Source organism: Oncorhynchus keta, chromosome 16 (genome assembly GCF_023373465.1).
Source record: "Oncorhynchus keta strain PuntledgeMale-10-30-2019 chromosome 16, Oket_V2, whole genome shotgun sequence".
Lineage (NCBI taxonomy): Eukaryota > Metazoa > Chordata > Actinopteri > Salmoniformes > Salmonidae > Oncorhynchus > Oncorhynchus keta.
In genome coordinates this window covers 18711304-18725023 of record NC_068436.1, presented here as the reverse complement: position 1 = coordinate 18725023, position 13720 = coordinate 18711304, and positions in this window count along the sequence as shown.

Sequence of the window (13720 nt, the reverse complement as noted above, 5' to 3'; positions counted from 1 at the left end):
GCCTGGACTCGAACCAGGCACTGTAATGATGCCTCTTGCACTGAGATGCAGTGCTTTAGACCGCTGCGCCACTCAGGAGCTGAATCACTTGTGATTGGCATTGCCTACTAATTGGATACTAATTGTGTACTAAATACCTGATGATGTCATTGGAAATGCTTTTCTTCCTATATATTTCTTACTACAAAACAGAAACTCACAATTTTCACAATTAGAAATTTGGAGGTACTGAACACACTTCACAGCCTTTCATAATGAACCGTCCGTCCATTATCGAGAACCACATAGCAGATGTTTTAACAGGGTCATTAGCAATTGAGTTTTACAGGTATTTCCTGCACCTATCTAGCTCAAATTCTAGACTTCGGATTAAAACGAGTCCATAATGTGACCATAGGACATTTTTTGAAGCATTTCCGACAACGCTAACACCTTTGTTGGCCGAAATTCAGATTTCTAACACCAGTTCGGGTTGCTCGGCAACAACACAGCAGCTTGCACCATACCATCAGTCATAATAGTGTGTGTGTGTGTTATGCACAATATTTCACACATCAACTCTCTCTATAGTATTATAACGCTAGTATTATTAACACTACAGATATGTAACTATATTTTAGATCGTGATTAACACATTTAATAAAAAACATTTCACTCTTTTGAAAAAGGGTGTGTGTTTAAACATAGAATGTATGTTTTTTAAATGAACATATCACATATCGTTTACCTGTATGTGAAAATCTATACAGTATTCACTGTGTGATTAGAGATCCACAATCCAAACAACAGAGTAGTACTGTGTATGTCTGGAGCCCATATGATATGATTATGGAAGGTGAGAGTCAACCCTTGCTGGTGGCTGGGTTAACGTGTGGCTGGGACAGACAGGTGCTGAGTGATGATGCTCAGGCAAAAATGCAAATCCCTGAGCATGTTGACATTTCGTTTGTGTGTGTGTGTCTGCATGGGTGTGTGTGTGTGTGTGTGTGTGTGTGTGTGTGTGTGTGTGTGTGTGTGTGTGTGTGTGTGTGTGTGTGTGTGTGTGTGTGTGTGTGTGTGTGTGTGTGTGTGTGTGTGTGTGTGTGTGTGTGTGTGTGTGTGTGTGTGTGTGTGTGTGTGTGTGTGCATAACATCTGCGTTTTGTTCATGAATGATTTGCTGTGATCTAATCATACAATGGTGCTCAATGTATCAATGCACACAGATGTGTTTATGTAAAGAATGCAACACGTGACCTGAAGAACACAGGACATTGGCTAAAATCACTCATACATGTAGCTGATGTTCCACCGGGTTGGACACAGCCTTCTGAAGGAGAGAGAAACATAAATATGGAAAATCAAGATCTGAGTTAACAAAATAAATCGGGTAGGTAATTTTACATTTTAACATCTCTGAGTATGTTTTCTCAGGCTAATTGTTTTACATCTCCTCTTCATGTTTCCGTTCAAACTTCCTGAGACAATGCACAATGCTTTGACTGACAAGAGACATCAAAGTATATTTTATGTATCTTTGCAACAGTATAATGCTTCAGTATTTTGCCAACAATATATTAAAACAAGTCATTCTGATCTTCAATATATCCGTGTTTTACAACTAATCTACACACAGACACGAATAAACTAGATTTTAATCAACATGTTAGTGTTTTGGGGATCATTGGAACACTAAAGCATGTGGAAGTCAGAATTTAAAATCTAATGCTTTTCTCTCTATTTACTGACAACTCCTTATACATGTAAACTGAACAGAAACCATGACTGAATGACAAGTTACTACTTACTAGCAACTCCTTATACATGTAAACTGAACAGAAACCATGACTGATTGACAAGTTACTACTTACTGGCAACTCCTTATACATGTAAACTGAACAGAAACCATGACTGAATGACAAGTTACTACTTACTGGCAACTCCTTATACATGTAAACTGAATAGAAACCATGACTGAATGACAAGTTACTACTTACTAGCAACTCCTTATACATGTAAACTGAACAGAAACCATGACTGAATGACAAGTTACTACTTACTAGCAACTCCTTATACATGTAAACTGAACAGAAACCATGACTGAATGACAAGTTACTACTTACTAGCAACTCCTTATACATGTAAACTGAACAGAAACCATGACTGAATGACAAGTTACTACTTACTGGCAACTCCTTATACATGTAAACTGAATAGAAACCATGACTGAATGACAAGTTACTACTTACTGACAACTCCTTATACATGTAAACTGAACAGAAACCATGACTGAATGACAAGTTACTACTTACTAGCCTACATAATATTACTTTACTACTGAATTATAATACCATACTGTTAAAACTAACCACACATTTCACACATTAACACTCTATATAGTATTATCACTCTAGTATTAACACTACAGATATGTAACTATATTTAAGATCGTGATTAATACATTTAATAAAACAATATTTAACTTGTTTGAGTTCTGTTGTTTAAACATAGAATGTATAGGTTTAAATGAATATATCACATATGGTTTATCTGTAAGTACAAGCCTATATTGTATTCACTATGTGATTAGAAAGAGATCCAGAATCCAAACCACAGACTAGTACTGTGTATGTCTGAGGCCCATATGATTTGATTATGTAAAGTGACAGAGTCAGTCCTTTCAGGTGTCTGGATTAACCTGTGGCTGGGACAGACAGGTGCTGAGTGATGATGCTTAGGACAAAATGCACATCTCTGAGCGGGTTGAAGTTCCTTTTGTGTGTGTGTTTGTGTGCATGTATGTGCTTGCGTGCAACATACACATTTTTCTGTTTATGATACGTTGTAATCTGATTCCTTGCAAAATAATGACTTGATGTAAACTAATCACACAATTGTGATAAATTCATAAATGTACACAGGTGTGTGTGTGTGTGTGTGTGTGTGTGTGTGTGTGTGTGTGTGTGTGTGTGTGTGTGTGTGTGTGTGTGTGTGTGTGTGTGTGTGTGTGTGTGTGTGTGTGTGTGTGTGTGTGTGTGTGTGTGTGTGTGTGTGTTTATGTAATTAATGCAACATATGATTTGTTAGGAAGAACAAAGGACTGAGAGTGTTGGCTGAAACATGTAGATGATGTTCTACCAGGTCGGACACAGCATTCTGCAGGAGGGACAACCACGAAAATAATAAGAAAATATCTGATTTACCAAAACAAGTCGGGTAGGTTATTTTATAGTTTAACATGTTATGTTCAGCTAACCATTTTACTTCTCCTCTTTATGTTTTCATTCAGACTTTCTGAGACAATGCACAATACTTTGACTGACATAACAGTAGATCTACGTGTATCTAAGTATTTTATGTATGTTTACATCACTATATTGCATCAGTTTTTTCAATATATTAAAACGTAAAGTGATGAATCTTGTAATCTCCCCTCTCTCATATCTCAGTGGCTCTGATATTGTTCCACAAGGATGAATGACTCTTCAGGAAACCACACTGACTTTGACAAATGGGATGTTTGCGTTGACCAGGGCTATGTTGTGCCAAAGCTGTCTGGTGCTGTCCAGGCCCTGTGCTCCTTACTCGGGATGCCAGCTCTTGTCTGGTGCCTCTGGCTCTCTCTAAGTGGAAGTCTCACCGGAGGTCTCAAACCCACCCAGATCTTCCCTATTAACCTGTTTGCAGTGGAGCTTGTGTTCTGTGTCCAGGGTCTCCTTGAGATGATCAGCTACCTATTAATCCCGAAGGCTATAATGTTACGTCAGACTGTGTATTTCCTGTATTACATCTCCTGGATCTGCAGGCCCCTGATCCAGAGCTGCATCTGTGTGGAGAGATACCTGGCGGTGGTCCAACCTGTGTCTTTCCTCAAGTACAGACTCCGGAGATACAGGGTGGTGTGTTCATCCCTGGTCTGGGTGTTGTCACACACTTTTGCATGTTCTCTGATCTCTTTATTTGGTTATGAAGAAACCTCAGGTTATGTGCTCAGTGGTGTCTATTGCCTTGGGGTGGCTGTCATTTCTCTCTGCTGCTTCTTCATCCTGCGTGTGCTGAAGCAGCCTGGTCCAGGAGAGGTAGAGGGGGGCAGAGGGGGAGAGAAGAAACAGGGGACAACAGACCCACATAAGAAGAGAGCTTTTGGGATCATCTTAACCAACCTTGTGGTTATCTTGGCGAGCTCCATCCCAGTTGTCGTTGGTTATGCCACCCTGTCATATAGTCTTGACTACAACTGCAATGTCATCCCCATGTTGCAGATTCTTAACATCTTCAGTGTCCTGGTCTCACCCCTGATGCACCTCTACAGAGAGGGACGGCTGTCATGCCGTAGAGGGCCAGAGACACATTAGACTTGCAGTTGCGGGCACTAAAAGCATGTTTTATTTTGACCAACTAATGCTAGGACACGACAGAGCATTGTGTTAAATATGCATTGAATTATAACATTTCTGTCAGTACCGCTGCTCAGTCTAACTTCTTAGTTCCTGCAACCGCTGGTGAAAAAGAAGTAGATGTGGCGAAGACGTAGAATCCATGTCTCTTATCTCTTATTTGATCAAGTTCTTCTTGTTTTAACAGCCCGTTATCATTAGAGTTGTTGTTAACTAAAGCTGCATCACTTGTTTATCTTTTATAGTGAATGTTGGTTTGTTTTATTAATTATTAATTTTGATTCATTATTAATGATACAGTTAGTACGGAGTGGTTTGATAGTGGATTAGACCTCTTCATTTCACTTCAGCATTAAGTAATGACTTGTGTTCTTCTTAATGTTATGTTCTACTTTCAACTGAGGGTCCTTGTCTGCCACTAAGATGACATAATGATATTTAAATGTATGGGGACTGACTGTGCATGAGACTTGGCTGATGGTGTCATTGTGACTTAACATTCTAACCCAGACAGTGTACACTCCTAGAAATACATTTGGGCTCCATCTACTCTGGAGATAAAATAAAGTGTGGACCCCCCTGATGTAAACATTGTGTTTTTGAATGGCAGATGCATTTCAATTTAAATGTCTATACATTATTCAAATACAGTCTAGTCTAGTCTAGATCAGTGTCATCTTGTTATGAGAACAAGTACTGTAAATGCCAAATCATAACGCCTGGACAGAAGTATAGATGTCCATTCTTCCCCGATAAGAACAAGTTGCAGAAGGTACAGTGAAAACTATTGTCTTGAAATGCCACAGTAACTTCAGTCAATAATGTAATAATGACATTGGCCAGTTCTATTCATTGACCTGTTTTCATACTGAGGGTACTAAGAAGGTCCATGTGATGGAGGGAAGGAGAGAAAGGTTGAAAAAGAGGAGGGAAGGAACCTGAGGAAGAGGAGAGCCTCCTGTAGCGTCCTGATCATCCTACGGACCTTGATACCATCCTACGATCGTCAGGGAAATCCTTCAGGATCATATTTCTTAAAGACCACTCAGGTGTATTCTGGCTCCATCACTTTCTCTTTCAGTGTGTTGCGTAGCTTTACTCAGCCCCTCCTCTACCTCCACAGGACTGGGAAACTAACCTGCATCTGGGGTTAAAGAGAAGGATTACTGTACTGTAGGGGAATGTTTGTCTTGCATGTATCAGGTTATCATTCTGTTCTATTTCCTTTAATCACATTGTTCATGCTATCTAGAGGTTTTGACATGTGTAAGAAGTGGTTAATCATTCAAATAAACAGTGTGTGTAGAGAGACCAGGGCAAATAAACAGTGTGTGTAGAGAGAGCAGGGCATAGCGGTTGATTGGTGCGTCTGGGAAATGTTGTATTTGTCGTATAGCTGTTAATTCATCGAAGTGGGAATTAGGGAGCTACATTGTGATAATTTACTATCACCTCATGCTCACAATTCCAACCGAATCCTAACTGTTTTGCTTGGTTTGACAAATTGTAACCCCAAAAATACATACTGCTATTGTTGCTTCTATACTATTGAGTGGTGTTCTCTATTAAATTGTATTTCTGTTTGTTTTATAAGAAGTGTGGAATAAAGGAAATCTGATTGATTCAACAGTTCAGGTCCCTGTCTGTCTGTCACATACGATTACAGCATCTCATCAAACATGTATCGCCCATCAGTGATGAATGCACCTGTATTGGCTCATGGTAGGATTTTAACAAAACATATGCTGAACAAAAATATAAACGCAACATGCAACAACTGCAAAGATTTGACTGAGTTACAGTTCATAATGGACTCCCGAGTGGTGCAGCAGTTTACTAAGGCACTGCATGGCGGTCACATACAGCAGCGCACAATTGGCCCAGCGTCGTCCGGGTTATGTTTTGGCCGGGTTAGGCCGTCATTCAACCGCTGGTGGACATTCCTGCTGTCAGCATGCCAATAGTAGTAGTAGTTACTGTCTTGTCTCATCGCTACAACTCCGGTACGGACTCGGGAGAGGCGAAGGTCAAGAGCCATGCGTCCTCCGAAACACAACGCAACCAAGCCGCACTGCTTCTTAACAGAGAGCGCATCCAACCCGGAAGCCAGCCGCACCAATGTGTCAGAGGAAAAGAGGAAACACCGTAAACCTAGCGACCTGGTCAGCGTGCACTGCACCTGGCCCGCCACAGGAGTCGCTTGTGTGCGATGAGACAAGGATGTCCCTGCCGGCCAAACCATCCCTAACCCAGACGACGCTAGGCCAATTGTGCGCCACCCCATGGACCTCCCGGTCGCGGCCGGCCTCGACAGAGCCTGGGCTTGAACCCAGAGTTTCTGGTGGCACAGCTAGCACTGTGATGCAGTACCTTGGGCGACTGCGCCACCCGGGAGGCCCATCCCTACCATTTCTATGTTATAAAGCACCTGTAGGTCAGTTTAAAAAAAATAGTATTTGTACAGCATAAGTGTTAAGGTTTGATGTGATGTGTTTTAGAGCTCTAATGTTAAGTAGCCTACACCATAATGCAAATGTTTCTATCAATCACGAAACCCTACTGTAACTTCAGGGATAATAATGTTTGCTGTAATAATGATGTTATTAATCAGGTAATGTTTAACATTGATATGGTAGCGTATGTACTGCTAGAGCAGCCCCTCCCCCCTGCATGTGTCACATCTATTGCTATGGGTACTGTTCATGACACAAACTGTTCATACACCTGTTGTTGTCTGAGAGAGACAACATTTTGCAGGTTTAAAACATTTCCTGCAATTTTACTCATTTTGCCATGCCTAATGTGTATACATGTGATATTTGAATGAGTCAAACATTACAACAAACTCTATGGGCTAAAAAACATTAAATTAAGTTAGAAAACGTAGGCATTTACATTTTTTCATTAAACAGTTAAAGTGATGCTTAAAAGGTTTTTAAAAATAATTTCAGTCAGTAATTTTGAAAGTAACGTTCACAAGTTAAAACGGGTCTGTGAAAACTGTGCAGAATTGTGTGCAACGTCACGCATTTGGTATGATGCTAATCCTACGTCCTTCTGAAATGGTCCGGTCAAGGGGATGGAGAGAGAGGGGAGGAGGAGAGAATTCAAATAAAGGGGTGAATGGTGGAAGAAGAGAGCCTCCATCACCATGTTATATATCCAGAGCTCTGTACTTCAGCACTTCCGATTTGAAATCACACAATGATTTTATGGTTGAAGTGCAGACTGTCAGCTTTCATTTTAGGGTCAATTTCCCAATGAACAATGTGTCACTGTTCCAATACTTTTGGAGCTCACTGTATTTCCTGAATACGGTTACTCTCACCAAACATGTGTCTTTTTTCATCGGATTGTCTATGTCGAGGCGGACCCTGTTCTAGTACTTTATCTGTGGGGAGCACTACCTGCCCAATCGGCCATTATTCACATGTCTAAAACGGGATCCTGAACTAATAATGTAGGTGGTTTTGTGTTGTTTTGGCATTTTGTTTTTCTTTTGAGTACTTTTGGGAAGTTTTGGGAAGTTTAGGGTACTTGCTATGATGTTTTTTTCTGGTTCTTTGAGGTTCTTTTGGGTATCTTTTTGGGGTTGTTTACGGTACTTTTGGGTTGTTATGGGTACCCATTTGTGTTTGTTTGTGGTTGTTTTGGGAACTTTTAGGATGTTTGGGCTTGTTTTGGGTGATTAGTAGAACCCAGGGAGGGTTCAAATAACAAAGCAAAAGGAATTCAGAATAATTGTGTCTCTCATGCTGTCTATGGCAGTAAACTACAGTATATCCCATTACTATTGGTTTTCCTCCTGAAATATCATTTGCCTTCTATGGACTACCTCAGACATCATCAGTATGTCTGTTAGTTGGCATCAACATAACTATGATCTGTGAGTTGGTGCAGCCCCTCACCTACCTCCACAGAGCTGGGAAACTACCCGGCTGCCTGGGGGTCAACGAGATGCTAACTGATATAGAACACACCCCCCCCCCTCTCTCTCCATCTCCATTCCAGTTGCTACAATCACAAATCCACATATCGTCACAGAGGGATAAATAAACACCCACACACAGGTGTGCAGGCTGTTGATGGATTTGCCTAATAGACATGTGATTCCTCTCCGTCAGAAAGATGTCAAGTAAATGTGACACACCTCACAGGAGAGACAGGTTCCCACAACACAGGTATGACACATTTTGGTTTTGTTAATATCATGATATTAAGCTGTATGTTGTAATATGAATAGTTGATTTGTTGTACATGACTTGTGATTTAGTACACCCTGTTGAAGAGAAACTCTTCTTGCGTACGTAGACTGTTTTTTTGTACAATATCTACTTAAGCTGACTGTATGATGCTGCGTTTATAATGTACCATTTTTTGCTGATACATTTAATATTTTTACATTACTATTGTTACAAACTGCTAAAGATGACCTATTCTCATGTGTGGATTGGATCTAGTATACAAAACTGTATGTCTTTGCAACATATATACAGTTTGTTTGTAGTTGAAAAGTTGTAAGAATATTAATTGAAAGGCAATATTTTGTATATTTTGTCATAATGTTGTACATTTCAGTTGAGAAAGATCACAGATCGAGGGGTGCTGTTGGCTCTTAGACATTTGAATCAGGGATACATGGGTCATTAGCCAGGTGAGAATGTTTCTCAGTAAATCATTTTTAGCATGAGAAGACAGTGTTTACATGTGATTAATGTACATTACAAGTACATGGCAGTTGTGAAGATATCCTGCCCAGCTGAAAATAGTAATAATAATCATATCATCCACTTCAAAAGAGTAAACAGTCATTTTCCCTCTTCCCTCAAAACAGCTACAAACAGAATAATACGAAAATGAACTCCACCGAGATCAGTTCTGACCAGCTCCAGCCAATCAACAGCACTGTTAGCCTGTTGAATTGTCTAGGCTCCCACAGCTTTATAGGTAGCGTTGTTGTCATGATGATAGACTTCACCTTCGGTGTGCCAGCCAATGGCTGGTCTCTCTGGCTCATCTCTAGCGGCGGGTGGAGTCTCATCGAGTCAGAAATCTTCACTCTGAATCTGGTCTTCATGGAGATGGCCAGCACTCTCTTGTTCATGTCGTCGATACTCAACGTTTTCACACTGCGTAACCTGTCCTTGGAATTGGCTTTTAATTTCATGTATGGTGTGGTCTTTGCAGCCAGACCTCTGTTCCAGTGCTGTATCTGTGTGGAGCGCTACCTGGCGGTGGTCCACCCTGTGGTCTTCCTGAAGTACAAACCCCGAGATACAGGGTGGGGTGTTGTGGTGTAGTCTGGCTCTTAGTTCTGGTGTTCGGTGTAATAAACTACAAAATATTATCTGTATACAATAACTTGGGCATATTCCTCCCCGTACTGTCAATGGACTTGTTCTGCAGCCTCTCCATTCTCAGGGTTCTTAAGAAGCCCGGCCCGGGAGATGGAGGGAAGGAGACAGAGGGGGGAAACCTGCAGAAGAAGAGAGCTTTCAGGATCGTCTCCATCATGCTGCTGATGCTGCTGGTCAACTATGTACCAACGATCATCATGGCACCAATGATACATCTATTTTCAGAGAAGGAAAACCTGTGTGAAATAGCCCCACCCCTTGTCCTCTTCTCCTTTATGGGCAGTTCTGTCCAGGCCCTCCTCTTCCTCCGCAGGGCTGGGAAGGTGCCATGTCTCTGTGCAGGCAGGGGTAGCGGGGAGAACAACTAGGATTGTAATAAAGGTAGACTTAGCATATTTGGCCAAATTCCACACAGAATGACCCAATCGAGAGGCTTATCTTCTCAGCCCTTGTTGTCACGCAACTATCACATTGAGTGAAGCAAACGTGCATGCGTTCTGAGTGGGTACCACACAAGTGCTGCCTCTTACATGGTGTCAACTCTGTAATATCTGTGGTTCCCACCGCAGCTCATATCACTGAGTCTACTTAACGTAAACAACAGGAAACAGATGTAACTTTAACAGTAGCATGTTTCTGTGGATAACTACCGGTGGAATAACATGATTACATGTGACGTTATGTCATTCATTATTAATGTAGAACATTACAATAATCACTTGATTATATGTAGTGACACTGGTGTTTGATAAGATGGCTGTACTTTATTAACTGGTTTTGTTATCATTGTTTTATCATTTTACGTTAAATAGTTTGACAGTTTATATACAATCAAAATGAATCATTTCCTCACTACATAAGGTCTTCTTTATCGTGTGTAGTCTCATTATTCATGTTTGAACTACTCATGTCATGCTGATGTTTGATGTTTGTATGTTAATGATGAAATTAAATTGTGAGCTATAGAAAGATCTAGAATCTGTCTCTTTTGTAATTCCCTTTTTGGAGCCTTTCCTCCTCAAGTTTCTTGTATGTTATTGTGGTAGTAATGTCAAGCACAGTATAATATAATGATACTGTGTTAAATATCACTGCCCTTTAGGCTACAGTATATGATTACTAACAATACTGAATGATGACACGTTTATTTCAGGGTTAATATAGCATGAATTATTAACTAATACGCCTATTTACACACTTGTTTAAGTACTTCACTTGAATCTATTGCATGAGGATACTGTATCTTTACAAACACACACAAGTGTTTTTCTAGCAGTGATTTTCTTACTTGGCATCAATCTTTACTCAGTCAGAGAGATGCAAAATCTACACTCACTCAGAGGCGATGGGAAAAGTTAGTTGAGGTGTGGCTTAATTGAACAATATTAAGCTTTAAACGTGCGGTTATTGGTTGAAATTGCGAGCCGTCTTTGTTCATTTTGTTCGTTTTACGTGAAAATATTGCAATGATTTGACTGTTTTATGAGGAAATCAGTGACTGGTTAAATTTCTCGCATGGTAATATTGTGGGTTAGTGAGCAGCCTTCATACATATCATTCACAGCATGTTGGTGGTGCCTTAACTGGGGAGAACTGGCTCATAGTAACGGCTCCAGTGGAATAGATGGAATGGTATCAAACACATCAAACACATGGTTTCCATTGGCTCCGTTCCAGCCATCATTATGATCCGTCTTCCCCTCAGCATCCTCCTGTGACATCGTTACTATATTTGTCTGGACACAACTATCCTGAATGCTCATTGGTTAAAACCGTATACACATAGCCTGGTTCCTCTCTAGGTTTCTTCCTAGGTTTTGGCCTTTCTAGGGAGTTTTTCCTAGCCACCGTGCTTCTACACCTGCATTGCTTGCTGTTTGGGGTTTTAGGCTGGGTTTCTGTACAGCACTTTGAGATATCAGCTGATGTACGAAGGGCTATATAAATACATTTGATTTGATTTGATGTATGCAACATGATGGTTTTATGAATGAATGTGTGAAGACAAAGATCAGCCTCAATATCTGTCTACATCAGTCTGGATGAGCTCCAGAACTATTCCTGCTGTTATCCTTCTCTATTCAAAGTATTGTAGTAGTAGTACTAAGATTCACAGGTAGATGGCGCCTAACGTCACACACCAAAACAGCAAGTTGCACCTCATCACTCAAAGTAAAAACAACTGAAAACTCCTGTAGGCCTATACTGTCTAATTCCATTGGGTTTGGTGATGGCAGCCCTTTAGTCACCGCACATTAGCCTAATGATATCAGCCTGACAGGTTGGCAGAAGGGGAAAATATATATTTGCATGGGATTGATTACACAGTGCTCTCTGCCGACTAGGCCAAAATGCAGTGTGCTTTAGTCCTTTTGATTAATGAGTAGTTCCTCCCTTTGCCTCATGGGTCAGTCCTCCCTTTGCCTAATGGGTCAGTCCTCCCTTTTCCTAATGGGTCAGTCCTCCCTTTGCCTAATGAGTCAGTCCTCTCTTTGCCTAATGGGTCAGTCCTCCCTTTGCCTAATGGGTCAGTCCCCCCTTTGCCTAATGGGTCAGTCCTCCCTTTGCCTAATGGGTCAGTCCTCCCTTTTGCCTAATGGGTCAGTCCTCCCTTTGCCTAATGGGTCAGTCCTCTCTTTGCCTAATGGGTCAGTCCTCCCTTTGCCTAATGAGTCAGTCCTCTCTTTGCCTAATGGTCAGTCCTCTCTTTGCCTAATGGGTCAGTCCTCCCTTTGCCTAATGGGTCAGTCCTCTCTTTGCCTAATGGGTCAGTCCTCCCTTTGCCTAATGGGTCAGTCCTCTCTTTGCCTAATGAGTCAGTCCTCCCTTTGCCTAATGGGTCAGTCCTCTCTTTGCCTAATGGGTCAGTCCTCTCTTTGCCTAATGGGTCAGTCCTCTCTTTGCCTAATGGGTCAGTCCTCTCTTTGCCTAATGGGTCAGTCCTCTCTTTGCCTAATGAGTCAGTCCTCTCTTTGCCCTAATGAGTCCTCCTTTGCCTAATGAGTCAGTCCTCTCTTTGCCTAATGAGTCAGTCCTCTCTTTGCCTAATGGGTCAGTCCTCTCTTTGCCTAATGGGTCAGTCCTCTCTTTGCCTAATGAGTCAGTCCTCCCTTTGCCTAATGGGTCAGTCCTCTCTTTGCCTAATGGGTCAGTCCTCTCTTTGCCTAATGAGTCAGTCCTCTCTTTGCCTAATGGGTCAGTCCTCTCTTTGCCTAATGGGTCAGTCCTCTCTTTGCCTAATGGGTCAGTCCTCTCTTTGCCTAATGGGTCAGTCCTCTCTTTGCCTAATGGGTCAGTCCTCTCTTTGCCTAATGAGTCAGTCCTCCCTTTGCCTAATGGGTCAGTCCTCTCTTTGCCTAATGAGTCAGTCCTCTCTTTGCCTAATGGGTCAGTCCTCTCTTTGCCTAATGGGTCAGTCCTCCCTTTGCCTAATGGGTCAGTCCTCTCTTTGCCTACTGGGTCAGTCCTCCCAGAAAGCCATGAACAAACACACACCATTCTCTAAATGACTTCACGTTTTGTTATTAAGTTCATGTAGTTTTTATGTTCTCAAAATTTTTAAATTTGCATGATTTTTCCACTTACCTGTGATCTTGTCGATCAACACAAACGTTTTTTGAGTGCATATTTGGGTTATTCAGGTCTAGTTAGATTCAGCACCTTCTAGCTATTGTCATAATGTCATAGCAGCTTAAAAACAGGTGACAGCGCAAGAGAACACACCCATGGGACAAGCTGTAGGCCTACTTGCTGGGTCAACCAGGCTTCTTACGTAGACAATGTGTATGAATAAAACCACAAATGTTGCCTTATTCCACATTAAAACATTTACATTTACATTTAAGTCATTTAGCAGACGCTCTTATCCAGAGCGACTTACAAATTGGTGCATTCACCTTATGACATCCAGTGGAACAGCCACTTTACAATAGTGCATCTAAAACGAATGTAGCCTACTTTCAAATAACACACTTGAAATTTGTCAGTT